The sequence below is a fragment of the Rhineura floridana genome, chromosome 2, assembly GCF_030035675.1.
Source record: "Rhineura floridana isolate rRhiFlo1 chromosome 2, rRhiFlo1.hap2, whole genome shotgun sequence".
NCBI classification, from domain to species: domain Eukaryota; kingdom Metazoa; phylum Chordata; class Lepidosauria; order Squamata; family Rhineuridae; genus Rhineura; species Rhineura floridana.
In genome coordinates this window covers 13,458,605-13,473,378 of record NC_084481.1, presented here as the reverse complement: position 1 = coordinate 13,473,378, position 14,774 = coordinate 13,458,605, and the positions used below count along the sequence as shown (strand labels likewise).

At 40.1% G+C, this 14,774-nt stretch overlaps 1 protein-coding gene across 24 annotated transcripts in view; it reads right to left on the bottom strand.

The window, feature by feature from the left end:
* The window catches only part of MAP2 (microtubule associated protein 2), a 468,623-nt gene that overhangs the window by 142,642 nt on the left and 311,207 nt on the right, over positions 1–14,774 (bottom strand). For 2 of the 24 annotated variants that reach the window (XM_061607844.1, XM_061607847.1), the window contains one exon: positions 14,439–14,490. The exons of the other annotated variants lie outside the window; for them this stretch is intronic. The gene's annotated coding sequence lies outside the window, so the exon portion shown is untranslated. The remainder of the gene's footprint in view (positions 1–14,438; positions 14,491–14,774) is intronic. 24 annotated transcript variants of the gene reach the window in all.

The following is a 14,774-nucleotide window of genomic DNA, read 5'->3' as shown; positions in this document are numbered from 1 at the left end:
GAGAACACAAACACAATTCTTTTTTACATTCACTCCAAAGTCCCATTGATTTTCAGCACATTCATAATCATGTCTACTCAAAAGTAATTCCTACTGAATTCAATAGGATTTACTCTGGACATATGGGATTAGCACTGTTTTTACCCCCGAAAGCAACTATTGGGAAGGTTTTCAAAACACTGCCCAGGATCTGACTCCTACACACAACAGGGGGAAAACCTGAAATGTATATACCTACCCAATTTATGAGATTTTCAGATAAACAGGAGGGGAAACCACCATTTTCTGGCCTCGCAATGAAGTTTTGCAGACACTGCCACCAAACAAACACTTCACTGATTGGCTGAAATCCTGAACGGGCGGGGTTAAAGCTACGAAGTGCTATACAGTAGTTTAAAAAAAGATTTAACCGGGGGGGGGTGCCTGTCGTTTTTATATATATCTCGAGAACCGCACCACCTAGAAACTTAATTTTTTTTTTAAATGAAAGCTGAGAATCCGGGCCACCTAAGGGGATAGCCGGGCGCCGGGTGGCATGCTTAGAATCCGGGTAAAACCCGGCTATCCGGGCAATATGGCAACCCTAATAAGACGACACCCGGCGTATAAGACGACCCCCGACTTTGGAGAAGATTTTCCAGGGTTAAAAAGTCGTCTTATATGCCGGAATATACGGTAACACATCTGACCCATTTCAAAGACAGTGATCTACTAGATTGTGGTTACATTTGATCAGTGAGAGTTCCAGCTGGATGTGAACTTGGGGTGTACTTTGAAAACCAATTAGTCATAAATCCTCATCAAGCCTGATGTAGTCACGTCACGTGTAGTAATTTAGTTATTTGTGTATTAAAATTATTTATATCCTGCCTTTGAGGATACAAATCCTGCCAAGGTGGATTACAAATAACATTAAACTATATTTAAAACAAAAACAATAAACATTGGTAACAAATAAATTGGTGTCAGGAACCTTCCCATAGGGCTGTTGGTGGTAGAATGGCCTGGCGGTGTGTGAGGACATGGACAGAGTCCAGCTGGAGCAGACCCTGATGCCTTTTTTGCCTGTCTCCCTCTTTACTAAGATCCTTCCCACATATAGTTGGTTGTACATGGTCTATTTTTTTTTGCATACGGGGAGGGGACTTCTGGAGTCCTTCTCACAGGATAGTTGATGGTGACAGTAGGAGGCCCTGTAGGAGGGAAAGGAAAGTCTAGCTGGAATATGTCCTGGTGTGGTCTTCACCTCTTTTCTGGAATAATTGGGTGGCATTCAATGCTACTCCTACTCAGAGTAGATCCACTGAAGTTAATAAACATAACTTACTTAGCTTTGTTGCTTTCAATGGGTCTACTTTGAGTAGGACTTAGTTGTATACAACCTCCATTTTTCAAATATTCTAATAGCTAGCTGAAAAAATCATTAGACTGTATGTTAAGAGGTCAGATTCACACGTTACAGTCACCAGATATTTATTTATCTAAGCTGCACTTTCATAAAAATACAGCAAGACACTATACAGCATACAAAATCACAATATATTCAATAAAAACATTAGTAAAAAACATCAGTACAAACATTAGTAAATACTAACAAAAAGAAATTCACATTGCATGGGTCAGAATAACAGTTTTTAGAAGACGTCTTTAAAAACAGCTAATAAAGATTCATGCCGAACCTCTGCTGGGGAAGGTTCAGTCCCTAGTAAATGTCAACTGGACCTCAGGAGCACGGGGAACCACAAGAAGTGCCCCGTCAAAGGATCTCAGTGATTGAGGCGAAGCATAAGGAATCAGACAGTCCTTAAGATACTTAAGATCAAATGGAACTGATCTTCTTCCTCTTTATTTACTGTCCCATTAAAGGAAGTAGCAGAAGGATCCAACACAAATAGAAAGGGAAGAAGAACCTTGTAGATAATAGTTAACTGTTTTGCCTTGACCCATAAAGTAAACTAGGAAGAAGCTTCTGGACACAGCACCCACAGCTGGTACACATAATATCCAGCTATTCGGGAAACAACCAAGCCTTGCTTATTCTGAGAATGACTGCTCTTCCAGTAAGCAAACTCCCAAACAAGCCCTGGCAGCTTACCAAAATGCTAGATGTGACATCAGCTAGGAATGGACAGGACAAGACACTGAGTGGAGTGGAGGTGGTGGCTTTTGGTCTTTCCCTTTAATCCAGGTGCAGTAAATAACCTAGTCCATGCTAGCATCAGCTTCCACTGGATTTGAGGATTCTAATAAGAAGATGAGGATTCAGTACAACATGGTAACAGCAGTGTGCAAATTTCTTGAAAGAGGTGACTGATCATCATGTAGGAGAAAGTGGAAGGAGGGGTAAAAAGTCTGGTGTCAAGATGGAAAATGCAATTGCTTGACGGGTGGACAATTGTACAATAGAGGCAAGATGCAGAGCATCTCACTTAGGGATGGATGAACCTGTCAATTTCATTTTTTCCCAGGTTCTCCTTTTTCCAATCTTAAATTCAGTTCTCCATATTTCCACAGCAATTTGCTACTTTTTTAGAAAAATCCTCATGAAAATTTGTCAGTATTTTTGTGTAAATTTCTCTTAAACACATTTTTGTACACATTTTTATTAATATACACATTTTTGCAAACAAATTCCCCTTATAGACTTTTGTATAATATGTAATATGCATTTTAATGCAGACTTTCCCCCTAATAGATGCAGTTTTGCACACACTTGTTGGTTGGAGAACTGCATAGCAAAATTTGGGGAAGTGTGAATCTAGAAGGACAGCTGTGTTATGGTTCGTGTATTGTTTCAAGAAGTGTGAAGTGGGTAGTTTCTCATTAAAATAAAACAAAATTGAAATTCTATCCCATCCCTAATCTCAATTAATCCTGCTTGTGTAGGTAATGCCTTAGTATTGTTCTTCAAACTTGGGTCCCCATCTGTTGTTGGACTACATGGTCCATGGTCAGGGATGATGGGAATTATACTCCATCAACTTCTGGGGACCCAAGGCTGAAGAAGAGTGCTCTACAGAATATGATTATGGGTGTCCCTTCAGAGGAGAAAGGTTGGTAGGAAACATTTGTGCAACAGAATTTTTACAGACAAATTACTGTCTAGGCTTCCCCCCTCTTGCCTAGCTCTGAATTCAAAAACAAGGCCTTGCTCCTCTCGGTGAGGTCAACAACCCTGCAGCTTTACATACATCACTGTGTTATCAGGAACTGAAGTGTGCAAGTAATGCCAAGAAAGCCTTAATGTGTACTTAAGAACTTATTTCTTATATATAGTGGCCTCTCTGTACAAGATGAGTCCACGTTTTCATATTCCTGAAGCAACAGCAGAAGCTGCAAAGTCTTACTGTCTTACTGATTTATTATTTATGTATGCTGTTTTAAAGACATCAAACAGAAGAATTCTGTGTATGGTCTCAAGTTGCCATGGCCAGAATCATTCAAGCATGTATATGTGCTTCTCAATTCCACAATTATGAAACATGAAACACAGCTTTGCATTAGACATTATTCTGTCTTCTTTGTACTGCCTTCAAGTTGATTCTGACTTATGGCGACCCTAGGAATAGGGTTTTCATGAGGCTGATAGGCAGTGACTGCCCCAAGGTCACCCAGTGTACTTAATGGCTGTGTGGGGATTCGAACCCTGGTCTCCCAGGTCATAGTCCAACACCTTAACCACTACGCCACATGGCTACATATCTGAAATTGGCCCCAAACAATACTAATGCAAAACTGAACTCTGCAAATGAGCAGCACTCTCTATAGTGAACAATGGGCTTTTTCTCATACAATTCACAAGCAATATTAACTGGCAAACCTACATGTTCCATGAAGTGACCCATACAGTCCTCATCCGTAACGGAAAGAAAGTATAGTGGGTTGTATTCAATGTAGGGTGAAGGCTATGGTTCCATCAGACAAGGATTTCTCCTTGCGCAACGGAACAATCTTCCCCTCTGCTCCCCTTCTGTGCCCCTTTAAATCTGTTCTGGGTTTCCCTCCAGACAGATCTGGGGATGGTGCAGGGGCAAGGGAGAAGACCCATAGTGCTAGCACTAATCTTTGCACTAGTATGAAAGGTTAGTAGAATACCACCCAGTATGTCTAACTGCATTTGCCCACATTCATTCCTTGTTACGCTTGCCTCTCTTGCCCTCCCCTTCTTGTGTTGCCTTCATTTGCCCCCCTCCCAATTTAGGCAGCACTCCTCAGGGCAGAGAACACCCCAAATTCTATTAAAAAATCAAATAGAAGTATAACAATATTTTTCAGCCAATATGAATCTATTGAAATTCTATCAATAATAGGTTAGTAACCATCTCCAAGTTTTCTGTTACCTTCTTATCCTTTTAAATAATTCACAATGACTATCAAAAGGCTTTCTGGAATTTTATAATTGCCAGTTTGTTCAATATACAATAAAAGAGATCACTAACATTTTTTAATTTTCTCACACACCCAAGCAGGGTACTACTTTTAAGAGACCATGTGGCTACTGGTTTGCAAATATGATGATGATTTCAGAAGCTCTTCAAACAACTACAATACTTGAAATCTCATCTGAAGTCAGATTTACTTTGGGGGTGAAGATGCTGACTGATCAGATCACAGGGGGGTTTCATATCTTAGCAATGTTATACACAACTGTGACATTTTACTGAGGATTTATTTTACTTTATTCATTTATTAAATATATATCCCGCTCTTCCTCCCAGAAGGAGCCCAGGCAGCAAACAAAAACATGAAAAATGTCTTTAAAATATCTTAAAAACAAGACATCTTTAAAAATAAACCTTTAAAATATCTTTTAAAAAATCCAGCACAGATGCATACTGGGATAAGATTACTTAAAAGGCTTGTTTTCATCCGGTGCTGAAATGTGCCAAAAGGCTTGTCTAATATTTAAGGGAAGTGAATTGGTGCCACAACACTAAAGGCCCATTTCCTATGTTGTGCAGAATGGACCTACTGATAAAGATGGTATCTGCAGGAGGCCCTCACCTGCAGAACACAGTGATCGATTGAGTATATAAGGAGTTTCAGGTGTCCTGGTTCCAAGCTATATGGGGCTTTATACACCAAAATCAGGGACTTAGCCTGGTAGCTAATAGGATTTAGAAACAAGTTCAGTTCTCACACCTGTCCTAGCATCTACCCTGTAAATTCACCCTACCTTTTTTTTGTGGCTGAATCCTGAACAGAAGGCTGTGGGTAGTCCTGGCTGGGATTTACATATTTAAGGAATTTCTGTACAGTACTGCCTTTCAACATCTGTTTTCAATTGGTTGCATAGCTTAGGAGGCATGAGGCCAGCAATTGCAAGGAGTGTGCAATATCAATCCTGTATCAGGACCTGGGACAGAGCTCTGCAGATGCTGGAAGTAAGGCCAAGAGTAATCCACAGGGCTTCAGTTAGAGAGCAGTTAACCAGGGTTGTTGCTTCAGCAAGGATGAGGGTTAAGTTGGGAGGTGTGTGAAGTATGAAATACTGCTGCAAGAAGACATGTCTTATAGGCCCCAACTTCACAGAGGGAATCTGCTCTGAGTGAAAAGTGGCAGTGTTCTGCTTGTGAGGTGCATGCTCTGATAATACTGATATGTTTCCTGCTTTCTCTGTGATTGGTATAGTGATAAAGAGCTGAGGGAGTTTCTTGGGAGGAGACATTGGTATCAAAGTATGCTGAAAGGAAACATTCTTAAGGGATAGAGGAGGCACAGTCCTTTGGGATTCTCCCTCTTCTTCATCTGTAGATTTTTTTTAAAAAAATTGCTTGAGTTGGAGAAGGCCTTCAACATTTTCACAGTCATTGAGATCCGAGAGCACCTCACTTGATGCTGAAGAATCCACGCCTAAAACCATGACATATGTTACCATTAGTGCCATATGGTATGAGTGGAAGTTCCTACACTGAGACTGGACTCATGACAATTCCTATTCACTTCAGGGCTTGGAACCTGTGAAATTTCTCTGCTACTCAAACAACACTTTTTCTGTGCTTGACTCTGGTTATAATGTTGAAGTATGTTGTTTTGTTAATAAGCCCTTCACAAAAGCTTTTTAAGAGATTCAGAACAGCTGAGCTTGACTACTAGCTTTTAATAATTAAATGTAGTAGTACCAAAGATAATGGAAAACAATCTTGGTTTGCTGCTCATTATAAGATTTTTCCCCCTTGGGTTTTGTGGAATTAGGTAGGTAGAGTACAGAGTATTGCTGCAGAGTATTTTCATCTGATCCAACTTCTAAATTCAACTTTCATTAAAATCCCTATGAAAGTACTTATATCAGAGAAGCACCGGGCTCTTGCTGTGAAGTTCTCTCCTGTCAGCTCTGAGGTCCAGAGCAGCTTCCTAACTACGCACACACAGCAGTATCAAATTATTTATGTTCATGTCATTCAACTAGAATATGGAGGGAAAGCATTCCACATACTCTATTACTTTGCTAAAGCTTAGAACAAACACAGATGGAAGGCTCTGTCTTCAGTAAAATGTGCTGGGGGAAAAGCTACTCTTGTGCTGATGAATGGCAAGTTACACATGCAGCAAGACACCACAACAATGAAATAGTTAGGCATATAAACAGAAATACGGAGTATTGGGGAAATTGTTTTTAGGGCGTTGGGTGAGGGGTGAACTGCTGACAGAAAAGCAAGATGAACGAATAGCAGACATTCAATCTAAAAAGTAATTTCAGAAGGCCTTCATATACATCCAGAGCTCTAATTTGCAAGAGAGGACCCTTAATGGGATGCCATATACTAATTATGTATGGAACGGATGCTGCAGGGCTTAGAATGAAGTCATGTGCATTTTCTCATTCACTTACAGGAAGAGTCTGCCCCATCAATGACCTCAGCTCTGACCCAAAGGGACTATCTCTGTTTGAGAGATGATTCATGCCCTCTGCAAACTGAGTTGAATGAAAAGGCTGCATTCAGACTTCAAAGCACTTATCAGTTGGGATTTTTTCAAATTTTCATTCTGACAAGACTGGGTCAGTAACCATTGCATTTGCTTTCCTATCTCTTTAGACATCAAATTCCTTTTGTCTTCTCAAGAAGTTCCCTGAAATTGGATTGATTTTTTTATGGTTTGCTAATTATCACTGGAGAGCCAGTGTGGTGTAGTGGTTAAGGTGGTGGACTACAACCTGGGAGACCAGGGTTCGAATCCCCACACAGCCATGAAGCTCACTGGGTGACCTTGGGCCACTCACTGCCTCTCAGCCTCAGAGGAAGGCAATGGTAAACCACCTCTGAATACCGTTTACCATGAAAACCCTATTCAGGATCGACTTGAAGGCAGTCCATTTCCATTTTCAATTATCACTGCTAGACTTCTGCTGTAACAACCATTTCTCCAAAGCTCTGGGTGTACAAAGTTGATCATCATCAACTCACAGTCTACTCTAAATAAACAGTCACGTGGATATGAATGATGGCATATTGTTACATTGTGCTCTCTAAACAAATGAAAACAGCTGTTCCTTAAAAAAATACAATCTAATATATTTAATAGCATATTTGTGTAAATTATATAATATTAGTTGATTAAAGAGGTATATAAATACTTTAAAGAAAGACATTACAAGTGGGATATGTAGAGGTACACCATTTTATTCCATTAATATTATATAGAGCAAAATGTTTTGCCATTGTGACAATGAAGGACTATTTTGCAGTAACTATGGCAACTGCTAGAAGTGCACTCAAAGTCATGTTGTAGGCCAAAGTCTATAAGAATGATTTAAAATGTAGTGGATCATTGTAGTCCTTTGTTAGCCCTGAAATCAATTTAAATTGGACATGTTTTTATGTCTACGCTCAGGACCTGATTCATTACACTGCAAAACAAGTTCTACATGCCCTTATTCATACCGATGATCTCAGAGAGTTTTCAAATGTAAATGTGAGAATGCATAGCCATTTGCAAGCAGAGGAAGCCCTGTGTAGTTATTTTATCTGTTTAATCATAAAGTTGCTAACTGTGGGCAGCATACATTGGTCCAAAACCAAAAAACACCACAATTCAAAATCCAACAGTCTGACAGGCAAGAAGATGAGCACAACTCCTAGACTTGCCAGAAGTCTTCAGGCAAAAGTGTGCTCACAAGTCCTTGACAATGAAGCCACTGCATTCATACAAAGCTATATAAACCACTGAAGTCGTTACCACTACAGGCTTAAAAAAATCCAGAGCATGGAAACAGTGTTGGTTATGGCAATGGCTCTCTTAATTAATTAATTAATATGCAACATAATGAGCATCCAAGGGTGTTTTCTGATGACAACATGAAAAAGCCTGTTTTGAAAAGAAACATTAGCTGAGACAGAGGGAGGCAATTGGAAGATTTCTTTAAACTCAATGGATCCAAGAGGAAACAGCTGTCAGCACCTGGGAATTTGGGATGCAATACACCACTGGCCAAAACCTGCAGTTGGAAGCCTAAAAAGTTACCAGTTTGGCCATATACATCGTTGCTGGTACAGCTGGTTCCCCTTCCATTCTCATTTCCTTCTTGCTGAACATACACCCTGATCCAGTTCTACTCACACATAAAAAACTGTATTTAAGCATGACTACATACACCAGAATGTGGATGGGGATGTGCAACAAACCATGTCATATGGCTAGATGACATAGGTATATTCTGATGTACATCAATTTATCCATGTGGGACCTGATCCAGCAAATTATAGAATGAAATCTCCTTCAGGGGCAGCCAAGGAAAAAAGCTGCAATTTCAAAGCAAGCTGATCACTTCCTTTTCCTGTCAGCCAGGGTTGGTGGTGAAAAGGGCATGCATACATGTACACAGCACTGGTACACACAACAATATTTTGACTAAAAGGAAAAATGTAACTTTCACTGAAGGGTAGAGTGACATTTCAGAATAATTGCCCCAGTTTAAATGAGATTTAAATACAAGATGTCAGAAACAATAAAGATAGATTTAAAATAAATAAATAAATGCATTCAAACATGTACACTACCACTATAGCAGTCTCGACAAATTCCAGAAATGCAAGCTGGAGGAATGGTGGAATGAAAATACAACAATACTGCTCTGCAACTAAGGCAAGGTAAATTGGAATAGCAAAATCAAAAGTTGGGGGAGGGGGAGAATTTGGAAGCATTCTTACTCACAGACATGTTCAAATCATACACTTTCTGGCTCCTTTTCTGGAAACAGTAGATTTTGGAGCATCTGTTTTCTGAGTTCACTAACATAAAATATCTTCTTTTTTTGCATTCTTCCTGCATTAGAGGTCTTGCAATAATGAATAACCACTGCAGTTGTATTGATTTAACACCCCCAACTTAAGCACAGAAAAAAGACAAATTTTCTGTTGGTTCCAGCACTTTTAAATTGCTGTGTTTGTTACCATGAGAACTTGGTTAAAATACCGCCTACATGCTGGGGAGGGGGAGGGGAATATCATCTTTTAACCTTTAAGTAAAAGCTAGTTGTGACACACACTTGGTGCATTGCAGTATTTTCACCATCACCATAATGTTTGGTAGTACATGGCAGCAGAAATGTCTGGACAGATTTTATTTTGCTGAATAGATTTTATTCTCCTGGAAAATATTTAGCTGTCAGAACAGCTTCCAGCCAGTACTGTCACACAATGAGTTTACATATGCATGTACGTTATATTTCATGCTAACAACAACACCAGTGATACAACAAGCTAATTCTAAAATTATGAATAGGATTTTCAGCATTCAAATACAGTGAGGGAACCAGAGCATGTGCATATATGTGTCTAAGAATAACCCAGAAGCCTGGTTTCTTCTTTAGCTAACTTTTATGCATTACTGTACTTTTTATAAAATGAACTAATAGTACTGTAATGCATAGTACAACATGGAAGGTTTAATAACAGATTTGCCCTATGATACGCAAAAAAATAACCTATGAATTGTCATTTCAGTTATTAAGGACTACTCCCCAAAGCAGTATGATCATCTTTAATGCCTGGGGAGTAGGGTTGCCAGGTCGGAACCATCCAAAAACCTGAGAAAACGGGGGCGGGCCCTAGTGACGCCACGGGGTGGGCCCTAGTGATGTCACGGGGTGGGCCCTAGTGATGTCACGGGGTGGGCCCTAGTGACATCATTAAACATGATACATTGTATCAACCACAGTAGCTTGGAGCATACCATTCAAAAAAAAATTCTCTGATTGGAGATTAAAATAGAAATCTTACCTAAAATAGGGTGTTTCTAGGTCCATCTGAAGTGACAAGGTCATTCTTTCTCGACTTCCGGGAAGGGTGACTTAGCCTGTGCCTGCTTTTGAGACGGGCTCCTGCCTCAAAAGAAGCTTATTCAGATATATCAGTCAGTTTTTTCTTTTTTTTTGACTGATTAAACTTCTCCCGGGTAGGGAGAAACGAAGAGATTAACCTCAAAGCCTATTTTTGTTGGGACGACCAGATCTCATTAATTTATGGGACGAGGTCCAGCCGACGAAGGTGGGACGGATTTTCAACAGCAAGCTCTATCTGATAAAGCGAACGTTCACCTTATCTTCTAAGAGAGAACGCACTAACAGGCAAGCACCCTTCTTTCTATATTTTTCTTTTACTTGACTTAAATTGTTGCTGTTTAAAAGAGATTTGCCAGATTGATCGGTTTTTGACATCTCACTGGGGAGCCATAACTTCTCTCGGCTACGCACTAATTAATAGCTTATCTCTGTTTTTGTTGCAAAAAGCTGTCCTGGATTTGCATTCTAAAGATATACACAGAAGAGGGATTTCTATTCCAGATTTTTATTTTGAAGAATATTATATTGTCTGAGACTACTCTCTTTTTGGTCTATTTTATTTTGACGAATCTGTTTTCTGACGACTGCCATTAATTGTTTCGATCCTGGGAACTGCATTTTGTTTACTTAACTATGGAGAGATAAGGCTGTCTGCTTTGTTTATACTGTGATGTCACCAAGTTTGGAGTATTAACCCAATTGTTGCTGAAATAAGAAGTGGTTTTCCTATATTTTTCTTTTAAAATGGCTATTAAGAAAGTGGCTGAGAATCTGGAAATAACTATGTTTCAGAAAATAATGGATGAGATTGAGATAACGAAACAAAACCTGCGACAGGGTTGTAAGGAGTTGAAAATTGAATTGAGTAAAATGACGCAGGAGATTAAAGATATAGGGGTCCCTGTGAGAGAGGCGACCCTGGAAGGGGTCCCTGTGAGAGAGGAGACCCCGGAGATTGGAACAAACGTGGAACAGGAAAAAGATTTGGAGTCTATGGACTTTAGAAATAAAATCTATTGTTTGGAGACACAGGAGATTAAAGACATAGGGGTCCTTGTGAGAGAGGAGACCCTGGAGACTGGAACAGGGGTCCCTGTGAGAGAGGAGACCCTGGAGACTGGAACAGGGGTCCCTGTGAGAGAGGAGACCCCGGAGATTGGAACAAACGTGGAACAGGAAAAAGATTTGGAGTCTATGGACTTTAGAAATAAAATTTATTGTTTGGAACTCAATGTTATCTCTGAAGAAATTAATGAAGATTCTAGAGATAAAGTTATCAATGGCATGGATAATCTTCTGGACTGGAATGACGTGATGGAGCCCAATATAGAGAAAATCTATGGAATTAACTGCAGCCATGTGACAATGGAAAAACTTTCAAGAGATGACCCAGTGTATTTTGAAAAAAAGAACAGAGATATGATTTTACAGCAGTATTTCAGCAACCTATTCAGAATGGATGGCAAGAAAATATTTGGGATAGAGGTAATTCCCATCAGACTCTTACTATATGACTATGGCTTTGACAGCAAGATTATTATGGAATACTGATAATGGAAGATTGGATACTGAAATTACTGGACTTAACAAGACTATTGAAGATGGAAGATGGAAAATGGAACTAATAGGGATAATAGAACAATGGCTACTGAAATTACTGAACCTAACAGATTCTGATGTGATGGATTAATTGAAATGTTTATTTTGACTATGGTTATGACAATAAGATTATCATAATTAGTAATGAGATGGATTAATCGATATGCTTATCTGGAAAAAAAAAATTGATAGATATATTTCTTAAAGAATTGAAACCTCTCTTTGACTTTTTGTGGAAAGAATAAAGTAATGTTTATGAGATTTGATGATTAAGTAAGATAACTATTGGAGGAAAGTGATTTTATAATATGACTTAAGAGACAGGATTGTTATATATTATAGACTTATAACTGATCTGATCTTTGACAAATGGGAAGTCAATATTTTACTCTTTATTTTTTATTTTTATTTTTATTTTTATTTATTTTTTTTTTTGTTTAACTATTTTTGATTTTGTTTTTTGTCTTTGAATGTTTTATGATTTCGTCTTGTATGTTTTATGAAAATTTGAATAAAAATTATTGAAAAAAAAAAAATGAAGTGACAAGGTCATTCTTTCTCACAAGCTTAGGGTGATGCAAAATGGAAATGGACTGCCTTCAAGTTGATCCCAGATAGGGTCTTCATGGTAAGCAGTATTCAGACAGAGGTGGTTTACTATTGCCTTCCTCTGAGTCTGAGAGGCAGTGACTGGCCCAAGGTCACCCAGTGAGCTTCATGGCTGTGTGGAGATTCAAACCCTGGTCTGCCAGGTCACAGTTCAACGCCTTTAGGGAACATTTAATCTAGTTTACTTGCTTCTGCCAAGAAGGGTTTACGTGCCCTCAGGCCAGGCCATTATTGGAAGAAAGGAGCTTAGTGTTGCAGAGATGTTAGATGGGAGCACAGATGGATGCCCCTGAAGGCAGCAACTGTAAACATGCTTATTAAGGAACTAAGCCCCATAGAACTCAATAGGACTTACTTCTGAGTAGATATGGTTGCAGCCATGTTAAACAAATTAAACCAGAACTATCACTAGAAGCTAAAATGATGAAACTGAGGTTATCATACTTTGGGCACGTAATGAGAAGACATGATTCACTAGAAAAGACAGTAATGCTGGGAAAAACAGAAGGGAGTAGAAAAAGAGGAAGGCCAAACAAGAGATGGATTGATTCCATAAAGGAAGCCACAGACCTGAACTTACAAGACCTGAACAGGGTGGTTCATGATGACAGATGCTCTTGGAGGTCGCTGATTCATAGGGTCGCCATAAGTCGTAATCGACTCGAAGGCACGTAACAAAAACATAGAAGGTAAAATTCATTGCCTCTGGCCAGTGGCCACATTCACTATTGGGACATGGCCCTCAGAAGACTGCCCAGAAAGGAATGCGGCCCTTGGGCTCAGATTGGCTCTACGGTGAGGATGGGGGAACCTGTGTTCCTCCAGGTGTTGCTGGACCCCAAACTCCCATCGCCCTCAATTATCTGTAGGCCTGATGAGAGTTGTGAGCTGACTGTAGTTATAACAGAACTGATGCACAGCCAAGCACATTTACAACCTGGCAAAGGAGATACAGTGATGAAAGCCGTGTCTGGAGGTGTGGTTTTTTTTTTTGTCTCTGTGTGCAAATTTACATCACGATGCAGCCACAGAACCCTCTCGGGAGGTTTAATAGCTAAGAATGCAAAATAGGCTGCAAAATAGAACATTTTAGCACCTGTCTGCACACTAACAAAAAAATAAAATTAGGCAGTATTCCTCAACATGTTCCTCACAGGCAAATTAAGGACAGTGTTTGTTTAAAATCAGGACAGCAGAGTGCACACAATGCCACATTCACACCACACATTTAATTCACTATTAAACTGCTACATCACACAATAATTTGCATTAATTAACTTATTTTGTAGAACCCAAACTTTCTTGTAGACCTGTAGGAGTTTCATAGGCACTAATGCAGGGGCCTAGTGGCTAATCCAGCCCTGCACACAAGTATGCCACAATGCTGCTGGAGGAGCCCTGTTGGATCAGAGTAAAGGCCCTTCATATGACAAGCTATATGGCTCTATGTACCATTTGCTGGGAATCACAAGTGGGGACAGCGCTGCTGCACTCGGGTCCTGCTTGTGGGCTTCCCACAGGCATCTAGGTGGTCACTGTGCAAACAAGACGCTGGACTAAATGGGCCTTTGGCTGATCCAGCAGGGCTGTCCTTATGTTCTTCAAACCCAGCATCCAACCCTGGCCAGTCAAATGCATCCTGTAAGCTCACAACCAGACAGCAAGGCGATAGACCAGGGATTTGCAAACTCACCACCACCACTACTTGAACATTACTGAGGGTCTTGGCAGACCACTTAATGACTTTTTTGCCTACTGAAGCAATTGAATGGTTTTTAATTGCATCAAGATGAAATGTCTTATAAAAGATTATCCAACATAAGAATAATCTTTTATAAAAGATAATAATGCTTGGGAAAATAGCAGGGAGTAGAAAAAGAGGAAGGCCAAACAAGACATGGATTGATTCCATAAAGGAAGCCATATGATTCCATAAAGGCATGCCTACCAAGATCCTGCTGTGCGTGCTTCTTGGATGTTCTGGACCTCGTCCCGGCTATCTACAGCAAGATAAAGGTGGAGGGACAGGCACATCAGCTCTGAGAATTGTTCAGCCCACAGCCGCCGCCCCCTCTCTCTGAGGTTATGCAGCCCATCGCTCTCTCTGCCCCTCTCTCTGAGGTTATGCAGCCCATTGCTCTCTCTGCCCCCTCTCTCTGAGGTTATGCAGCCCATCGCTCTCTCTGCCCCCTCTCTCTGAGGTTATGCAGCCCATCGCTCTCTCTGCCCCCCCTCTAAGGTTATGCAGCCCTCTCCCTGAGGGTCTTCAGCCCCTCTCTGAGGG